Source organism: Anas acuta, chromosome 12 (genome assembly GCF_963932015.1).
Source record: "Anas acuta chromosome 12, bAnaAcu1.1, whole genome shotgun sequence".
NCBI lineage: Eukaryota > Metazoa > Chordata > Aves > Anseriformes > Anatidae > Anas > Anas acuta.
The window spans coordinates 9,587,127-9,597,687 of record NC_088990.1 but is presented as its reverse complement, the minus strand read 5'-3'; the positions used below and the strand labels follow the sequence as shown (position 1 = coordinate 9,597,687).

Sequence of the window (10,561 nt, the reverse complement as noted above, 5' to 3'; positions counted from 1 at the left end):
TCCTTGCTCTGTCCTTCCACAGGGTTTCAGACTCGCATCCCAGACTGAGTGTTTTCTAGAGCAGAACAAGGGCTTTTGTGTCTTCCCTGAGTTCTTGAAATTGCTTCTTGGTATTTGGCAGTTGTGGTTCAGATAATTGGTGTTGACAAGCTTATTTGAATAAAAAATGTATTGCTGTGTAAAGTTTGTTTGCTTTTGATGATGCCCACACTGGTATTGGGGAGAAGGAAGTACAGAAGCTTTCTGACTAATGAGTCGTCAAACCCACCAGGCAAACACTGCAGTATTTTTGTTGCTGATTGTAGTCAACGTGTTTAAGTGAACTTGCTGGATAAAGCATGTTAGAGCAGATTTCAGAAGGTAGCTGCGGATCATTTTAAATGTTTGTTTTTGAACGTGCCAGTGCACTTTTCAGCGGGCTAGCGAAAACAACAAAACAAACCCAAACTGTGTAGCACATTTCATATGTTTTACTTTGTACTTAGCTGTGTATGCCAGAGCTGCTCTGCTCTGATCTCTTTTATGGAATCCAGAGCTGCTTGTTGGGTGGGAAGGGGAGGAGGGAGGATGCGGCAGGGGATGATGGGATCTCTTTGTTTGATTTGATTTGATTTTTGCTTCTTTCATTTAACTGTGATTGTGGTATCAGCTGAGTTACGGAGTTAAAATTCCTCAGTGAAGTGTCGCGTTTGTCTCAGAAAGCTTGTCATTTTGAATGGTGAACAAAAAAAATGCTACAATGCCGTGGAAAGGAGTCCAGGGAGTGGCAGAGGTGATACAGTTAAATGCAGGAGTGGCACTGGTATCAGAAAAGCCTTGGCTAAATTGGTTACTTTAAAGGGGTCAGGAAGTTTAAGTCCAAGTGTGTATGTTCTTAATGACGGGTGTTTAGAAATTGACTCAAAACGCGTCAATCAATTTCTTGTTTCAACGTAAACATCCTGTGCTGGTGTCTGGGAAAAGTTGTGAAAATGGCTATAAATAAGAGTAAATTTGATCGCTTTGCTTGATCTCCCGGGCTCAGTGACACCGAAAGGTAAATAGGATGAACAGTGGAAATTAAATTCTCCTTTTTCTTTTCCTTAACGTACTATGCCACGTGACTTGATGGTATTAATGACAGTGGCTGAGAAGACCGAGGGTAGCCGTGGCACCTCTAATGAGCAGCCCTTGCGTGGTGGTTGCAAAGGCCCCGACCTTGGCGGTGTGGCACGGCCTGGTTCAGCGCGCTCGCCAGCCTTCACTGCTCCCCGCTTCGTTGAGTGTTGCCAGCCTCGTCGCCTGTGCTTGTCCTGCAGGACTTATTTTCTTCAACAAACTGTGGGTAAAAATGAAGCAGTGACCTCTCTGCCCGTGCCCCTGGCCCTCTTTTTGGCCTCCTGGTGCCGTTGGGCCCCACTGCTCCTGTTCCTCGTGCGTATTGTTTTGAGGAGGGAAGATGACCTGCTTGGACTCCTGTGGTGCCTTACAAAAACTGATCGTGCTCATTCCTCGTCAGCAATTATTTCACCCACAGAGGGACTGGTCTGGATTGTTTGTGCTTTGGCATCTGATGAGCCAGTCCTCAAATGCTGCCAGCAGCAGAAGCTGCTGAGCCAAACCCTTCCCACCTGGTGTTGGCACAGCCAGCAGTGCCCACCTGAAGCTCCTCCACCATCAGCCTTGGGCAGGGTACATTTGATGGAGGGCGTTTCCCTGGTGTGCCAGCATGTGCCATGTCTATTACATTCCTCTTCTTGTTGCTTACATGCAGCACTGTGTAAAATCCATTGTCTTTTGTTGGTAGAGACCAATGTCCCTCAGCACAGCCAGTATGGGAGGAACACATAGGCTGTGCATGTGTGCTGCCCTTCAGCTGCACATCCTGGGCCAGATTTATGCTGTAAGTCAGTGGCTCAGATTGTGAGGGCTATAAATCAGTGCAGAATTTGTCTGAGGGTCTGGGGCCATATGCTGTGTGTGAGGGGTGCCCACATGACCGGAGAATACAGGCCTGTGTTTGGCACAGGAGTATTTCAAAGCCTGAGAAAGGGGCAAAGTTCAGTTTCTAATTGAGTGCTGTGAAATACATACATGTGTATGGTCAATGTTTGTCTTCTGGAACAAAGATCACTTTGTCTTCCAGAAGTATGTGCCTTGGTGATGAACACAGTATGAGGGGGTCTTCACCAGAGGCTCCTCAGAAGTCTGGAAGGACTCAGGCTGTGAGCACCCCACTGCGCCCCAGTACTTCTGGCAGGCATCAGGCCGAGCTTGTGCACTTGGTGTTGTTCTGCCTGCACAAATGTAAGGGTATGGTTCCCAGGGTGTATACACACTGTTATCACAGAAAGAGATACGTTTACAGTTGGGAGAATTATTATATACAAAGCCCTAAGTTTAATTATTCCTCTGTCCATATCTTGTACTCCACATAATTTGCATTACAATCAGACATCAAAGCTGGAGCCATTTAGTAGGAGAAAGGTCTTTTTACTATATTATTTTGTTGCCAAATAAATTATAATGATCAATTTAATGTAAATTTACTCTTTAGATTTATATTTTTTGGCAAATCAATGAAAACAAGACTTAAAAGGAAATGTTAAAGTTGGTAGTAAGAATCTAGTTCAGTAAGGTATTTTAATTAGATTGATTTTTGTTTGATGTTTCTTACACCTCTTTCCCAGCCCCCCTCTTACCCTTTTTTAATTTTTCTCCTCTTTTCCATTTTCCTTGTCTTACCATTCTGGAAATTGAAATTATGCTTTGCTGTCAATGAAGTGAATGGGAATTCTGCCACTGGAGAGGATGAGAGGATGCTGGTGAGTATTGCATTTAATCAATCTAGAAATAGCAAAAAGTAATTATTCACCCTGCCTCTGCTTATTTGTGTTTCCTGTACTCATTGTCTTTCCAGTAGAGATGCTTTAATTAAAGAACAAAGACAATTTTAAAGCCAATGTGGCAAAGGGGTGTTTCAGCCTGTATAAGCATTTGAATTTCTGATTTACCTATTTATGACTGCCTACCTGGCAAATGTCAAAGGGGCTGGGCTTGCAGGTAGGTAAGGACTCTATCCAATGGTGAGGGATGTGAGAAGATGCACATCTCTACTGCATTTGCTTTCTTTCTTCTCAGTGTAAACATATGTACACACATATATATATGACTGTATGTTCAATATATACCTGTGTACATTGAAATCAGCTTAAAATCCTCCAGAAAAGTATGGATCAGAAAGGCTTTCCTTTTTCAGTGCATAAGTGTTAACAGAAACTCACTGTAATACTAGAAGAAGTGTTATTGTAGTTTTATTACTTAATATCAAGGCTTTTAATGAGGCTTTCACAGTTGGCTATGTAAAATAATTACATTGCATCCAATTTCTAAGTTTGATTAAAATGTAAAAAGGTTATTCTGGCTTAGTTTTAGTGAATTTGGTTGTTTGTTGTGATGTGTTATATAGTGATGAAGCTGTATCAGAAACAGTAAAGCTTCTGGTATACAGAGTATTCTTTAATGTTATCTGTACAAGTGTAGCATGTGCAACTCTGTGTCATAGATATAAACACAGATGCAAGTAAAATGTTGTGAGTACAATGTAGCCCTGATCTTTTAAGATGTATGTAGCTGTGACAAATAGCTGCTCTTGTATCACATTGAGTTTGTGGCCTTAAAGAGTATCAGGTGGGGTCATGGCATCTGAAACTGTCTCTGTCCATTCTGGACTGAATTCTGAGTTTTTGCCTCCATGAAACCACCAGCAGAACTAACAATTGATCTCCCCATGAGCTGAACTCTGGCCAATAAGGCTTCTTTCAGTATAGAATCTTATCAACATATAATGCACAGATGATATTTCTCACTGTTGTGAGTTTGTTATTTTATTTATTTATGTTGTTGTTATTGTTTTGGTAGGAAGGTTATTGTTATTTCTTTTATAACAAGTTATAGCCCTCCACTGTTAAGTTGATTATTAGTGAAAAAATCAGTCAGTTAAATACACTCATACTAAACGCACCTTATACCTGTGGCAGTACAAGTGTGATTGATTAGCTGTCTCCAGACATTTATAGACTTTTATAAGATTGCACTGAGAAGTGGCCTTGTTAGTTTTAAATGGAGAGAAAAAAAAGAGATTTTTGATGTTCCTCATTACTGTTTTTCCACTTGTGATGGACGTAAAATACAGTAAAGTGCTTTTCCCTCTCATGTTTAAGGGCTCTTCTGCCTTTCATATCAGGCAGAATTGGTTGGCCCACTTTACATTAGTATGAATGGCAATTGCCTTGTAAATTTGACTGTCATGAATGGCTGAATAGTCTGCTGTCTCTTGTTTTGTCCTTTGTCTTTATGTTTTATTCACTTATACCCTCTACAAAAGAGCCTTAATTTAAACCTGAGAAAGTAGTAGCAATGCGCCCGTTCATTGTAGATCTAGTGGCAGGTTTTATTTGGTTTTGATGTTCTTTATATTTTGATGGTTGTACTAAACAGTAGAAGCTATTTTAATCAAAAGAAGATTTCAATGAGAGCATGACCCACAAATAGTGTTTTTGCTAGAGTCATAAAAGTTTCTGTTACACATTTGGAATTGTTTCCACTATTTAGCTGCAATGGGCAAATAACTTGTGCCACTTTAAGAGTTAGAAAAAAAGGAGTGTTTTTCAGGATCTTTAGTTCTGCTACAGAGTCATTGTATCATCTTGGCTAATTAATTTCACCTTTTATATGCTTCAGTATTTCCATCTGTGAATGAACTAATGACACCTACTTAAAGGCAGCATTGTGAAGATTAATTAATTGACATTATTGAAGTATCCTGAGGTGGAAATTCTGATGTAAGTACAAAATATTGTTACTGATACTTCCTAATTAATCAGCTCACAGTAGCCAGCATGTGGTAATCATATTGGTCTAGAGCAAACAAACACAGAACTGGATTATATTTGAAATCTGTGGTTCACTCTCTCTCTCTCTCATTTCTGTTTTTACATGTTAAAGGAACAATCTTATGCACCAAGTGTAAGTCTTTCTTCTTTCCACGGCACTTACAGGTACAGTGGGTGGGATGAAGGAGTAATATATGTCACACGTATAGGCCTGATAGGCTGTGCTGTGGTTATGGAAAGGCAACTTTGAATAGCAGTTTTCTTGCCTCCATTGGAAGAGCATCACTAATACTTGAAAATCTTGTGCCCTTTTTTTAATGGAAATGAAAATGTTAGCATTATAGAGAAACATGTAGAACTGATATAGTATCCCTATGGATGTGAGTGGATATTACTGAATGGAGCTTTTCTTCCATGAAGGAGAAAGAGAGGAATGATTTCTTCCTTCATAAAGAATTGGAAGGGAGTAGATGTTGTGAATTGTTTGTAATTTGTATGGATAATAAGATCTATTCTTACCACTCATGTCTATGTTGCAGTTTGCATAATGATATGATTGCAGCTGTGCAGGACTTAGACCATGTATTTTAAAATGGTAAGAATAGCTGGAAACCGTGGAATGTGTATGAACTTTGTTTTAATCAAATAATATGGAATCTATACCTACTTTTTCATAATGTTGAATGTACAGCAGGCAAAAAGGTGAATGCAGTTGCTGCATGTGTTGCTTTCCAGAGACCAATCACATTCCTAAATGACACAATACTTTTTGTTGTTGAAAATGTAAGTCACAAGATATTGTTTTGGAATTATTTGCAATTGTTGCACAAGTGCAAGAGGGAGGTTTTAAGCTTCACAAACATTCTTATTTCTTTCTCCTTATGTCATTTCTTAAAAAAAATAAATAAATCAATCACATGCAATTATGAAACTACTTTATGTTTGACGCAGTTTAAGATGTTTTCAGGCCACAAAAATGTAACGTTCTATGAGTAATTTGAATTAAAAGCCCACTCCAGCAGAAATTGTCCTCAGTCTTTGGAGTCACATGGTTCTTGGAAAGCTCTTTCTTGGCCATGCAGGAAGTCAACCTTTTAAAGGGAGAGTCTGTGCACAAATGTGCAGCTCTGTTAATGAGAGGAATTTCACACTTCTCACTCAGCCATAAGCTCTGTGTTCATCATGCTGACTGCTGCCTCAACAGTGTTTTAGTATTAGGCTGGATGGATGGACCATTACTGAGCCGGAGCAGCAAAACAACATAACTCTAGCTGAAGAGATGGTTTCTAGAATTTAGGGTCACCCACTCTGTAAAAGTAAATTTAAAAAAAAAGTTTTAAGTAGGGTCTTCTCTTTGTCTGCAAGTATGTCTCTGTTATATGGCTGTCTTTCCTTTCCCCAGTGGTGATTTTTCAAGTCAAATGGCCCTTTCATCACCACTGTGGCTTTGCAGTGAAGTTGTCTGTCGCTAATAGCAGGCTTCACTTCTTCCCCAGCTAACTGGTAGTCAGACAGGCAAAGAATGGCCTATCCAAAATTAGGATATGCTCAATGCACTATCCACTGCTGTTGTTCCCATAAGCCTAATTATATGACTTTTGGGTCAGACAATGTCTCATTGTGTGGCCCTTGGCAGCTACAGGATGCCTAATGCTGCATGAATGTCTAATGTGGAGTTTGATGGCTATGACCGAGGCTGCTGTTCCATGGTGGAATTGAAAACATCCGTGTAGTTTCCATAGAAAACCAGGTCAATGGTACTTCATAAAGTTTTAGCCCCAGGGAAAGCCCTCGGTTGCATGTTGCCTGTACAAATCCATGCAGGGTGAGTAGCATAAGGTGCGTTTCTCTTTCAGGTAAATGACACTTAAGGAGTCAGATCGATTTAGTCTTCAGTGACCTATTTCAGAATCCTTCTCCAGACGTTAAAGTACTTATTGCAAGTACCATCCCTCATGCATTTATCTCTATCTTTTCTATTTTGTGCATTTAGGAACACTTGTGGGGTATCTCATGAACACCACATGTGCAATGAATATGGTTTTGTATCTGTATGTTAAAAAATCATTTTATGTTTTCTTTGATTGTAAAATTTTAGGTAGAACTATCCTATCTTTATAACATTTCCTGTAAAATCTTGCCTTTTTTTACAGGCAAAAGCAAGGTATGAATGTAAAAGAGAATTCATTGTAGATGAAAGCTGTAATATGCTTGTTCATTTCAAAGGAGAATGTATAACTAATTACATTTTAATTAAATCTCTAACGTCAACAGATGTTTTTAAGGGATCTTTTTAAGCTACATTTATTTTTAGTATTGTTTAAGATCCTCTTTCTTTGTATGCATTTCACTTCATGCATTATTGCCTTTTTAAAAGTTTTCCCTCTTTTAAAGTATCAGCTACTGCTGGCATATATTCAAGGCTAAGCGCTGGTAAAATTAGTTGTTTGTTTTTTTTTTTTTTAAGATGTTGGCTGTTACTTTTCTAAATAGAGAGCAAAAAGATGTGAAAGCACCAAAATGCCATTTGTTCTCTTTTCCTTCCAAAAGTAAAAGGTTACGATTCCAAACCCCAAATCGCAGAGGCCAGTTTTCAGCTGACAGGAGTTTATGCTGTATATCTGTTATCAGTTCCTTTATAGTACAGCTCTTAATTACAGTGATAACACAACTATGTCCTCAGACTGCGATCCATGCTGATTTCATCTGTTCCCCCTAAATCAACAGCAGCATCAGTGAATAGCCTTTACTTAATTTGTAGAGGGGGAAAAATATCTAAGCTCTTTTCATATGAAAAAATGTAACCAAATTTAGGGTTTCCATGTATCAGAGCTTTATCCTGTTGACTTTCTTGGAACTTGTGTTAGTCCACAATGCTTCACATGTCATTGTAGCTTCTTAGTGTTCTTTGTCATTTCCAACCTGCATCCTCCAGAAGGTAAAACAAGTCTTCGCTCAACCTGTAGAAAGAATATTGAAAAGTTTTTGGTGGGAATTACCAGAGCCTGCTGCCTCCCAGTTGCTGCCTGACTTTGAGGTGAGCTCTGTGTCAGGCATTAGGGTCAGAGCCACACTAGCGATCTCTGTGCCTGCCCTACTGAGACCCATACCCCTTGCTCACAGTCTGTTCTGAGGGGATGCAGCTTTCCCTTGCACCTCTTCAATGACATCTGAGTGCATCTGGCAGCACTAGCTTGGTTCTGAGGAGGAAGGAATCCACTGCCTGCTGTTGTGCAGTTCCCTATGGTTGGTCTGAGCATCTCCAGGACCCTCTAGTAACACTGTCTCAGCCCTGGTCAAATCATTTAGAGGGATCTTCCCAACCTGTGAAGAAGTTAAAATATCCACCATTTCTCTCTACTGTGATCAGAGGGGTGTCATTCACATAGCACTAGAATTGCACATATCCTATGTCTTGCTGATTGCTAACAGCTATTTCCCTGGAGTCAGTGGACTTCCTGTAGTTGTGGGACCAACCCACACTAAAGATACCCTCTGTAATCTCCTCTGCTCCCAGTATCACCTCTCCTCTTGCTGAGCCTCATGTTTTTGCATGATTCAGAGCGCTTAAAGCACTCTAGAAATGGAGAGAATTATTTGAGAGATGATTACTGTATTGCTGTGCAGAAATACGTAGCTAGTATCCGTTTACTATCTAAGCCCTAATTTTCTGTAAACATCAAAACTCAGTAATCATGAGAGCTGTGTGTCTGGAAGGTAGCTACATTACAGATCGGAATGACAATGTATTTTCTAAAATTGCACAAGCAATAAGTAAGAATTCATTATCTCTTTCATGAAACTAGCCAAGAGGCTCAGAAAGACTTGACATCTGAGGCTAAGATAACAATTGATGTAGTGGTGGTAAAATGACAGCAAATCAGAAAAACTGGTCAATCTTCCAGATAGCACTCTAAATGCACGGTGTTTATGTTTCTCACTAATAAATGGAGATTTGTGAGACCCATGCTTTGTGAGAGCAGAATTGACCCCTTTTGTTTCACTGTTAAATTTTTCTTTTCTCCTTATAAGTGGGCTGGATCTAATTTTGATCTCAGGCAAGCATAAATCACAGTTCAAACTGCTGACATGACTGTAATTGCACATATCTGAAGTCAGTGTATTTGAGAGAAAAGCAGACCTGTTTGGTCAGATTCCTCAGAGGGGGGATCTCTGAAAGCAGAGCAAATTCACACAAGTGATAGGAGTTGTTCTACGCTGCTGTAAATGAAAGCTGGATCTGACCAGCTTAGCTTGATGGCTTGAATAGTATCTTTTATGAGATATGCCACAGCAATATCTACAGCAAAAAATGTCTTCTGTTTCAACAGTGTCAAGCAATCAGAAATACCGAGATGTGTGGCATTTCTTCAGGGTGGTGAAGGGCACAGTTTTCTCCACTTCTGACAGGTGGGTCAGCCATTCTTGGAACAGCAGACAGCTCAAAGTGTGTCAATGGGGTAAGTGCCAAACTGTGTTAATGGGGTAACTGCCAAAAAATGACCCTGAAGGCATTCCCAACATTTCCAAGAATATCATACCAATAAAACCACTTCTTATGGTCATGTGGGACACACATAGATCAGAGTTAGAGTTGGGATAGCAGTTATACCATGTGATGTGAATAAATTGCCATCTCTCTTCTCTCAGTTTAGTCACTTATTAAACTGGGAAATAGTCTTGGCATGCTGTATGAGGGTACTGGGAAGACAACTTAGCTTCAGCGAAAGGTGTGCTTAAAATTCTGCATTGGAGAGCATAATAGAGGTGTGAAGTGTCTTATGTTAGACACTGTGGAATTAGCAAGCATGGCTAATCCTTAGCATTCAACAATAATTTCTCTATACTGGGACAGAAATACAGAACCAATAAGAAAAGTGCAGTGGCTAGACCAATGGCAGCTGCAATAAAACAACATTTTGATTTGTTAGTCTCTCAGAACTTTGCGTAATGTGCTACTATTTCTTCTTGTTAGAGCTGATTGAATCACATAAAACTGAATTCCAGTAGCTGAATAGCTACACGGCATTGTATTAGGAGACATACCAATCACTCTAGGATTGCTTTCCTGATGTCAACAGCAGCTACTGCATACCAACATCAGCAGTGTACCAGAGAGACTCTTCTATATGTCTGGAAAACTGCATGACAATTTGTGCAAAATGAGCATATCTTGCATGCTGGGTTATTGAAAAGTCGAGCGACTTGACTTATGTTATTTTTAATAATATTTACTAGCAGACTCTATTTATTGACTTTTAGATATACTGTCATGTTGGATTACCATTCCTATCAGGTAGCAATTGCAAAATTCTTTTCTTTAGTTTTCCCAGGTAACGCTTTAATTTAGCAGAGAGTCATGTAGAAAGCTCCTGTATTTTTTTATCTGACCTCTCTCCTACCTCTCACCTCTCAGGTCATGGTAGTTTACAGACAAGCAGCAGCAGATGAATTGTGAAGAGATAGTGAGGATTTTCATGATGCACTGAAGCATTCAGAATTTTAAAAACCCTGGTGAACTCTAAGCTGCCCGAGTCAACGTGAGCTTTGTTACTGACCTCAGTGAACTCAGGACTTCACTGTCGTGTACGTTTGCTGCCTATAAGGCAGGTAGATACTTCTTTGCCTGTGTGATCTCTTACTAAGGCTTCACAAAGCAGATATGTTCTCTGTAGCAGATACTTGGG

The 10,561-nt window shown here is 39.8% G+C and overlaps 1 long non-coding RNA gene across 1 annotated transcript; it reads left to right on the top strand.

Annotated features, from left to right (window-relative positions):
- The first annotated feature begins 2,456 nt into the window (after nucleotides 1-2,456).
- Nucleotides 2,457-9,946, top strand: LOC137862930 (uncharacterized). Its single transcript, XR_011100590.1, has 3 exons — nucleotides 2,457-2,804; nucleotides 4,723-4,823; nucleotides 9,206-9,946. It is a non-coding gene; the product is annotated as an uncharacterized lncRNA (long non-coding RNA).
- The last annotated feature ends 615 nt before the right edge of the window (nucleotides 9,947-10,561 follow it).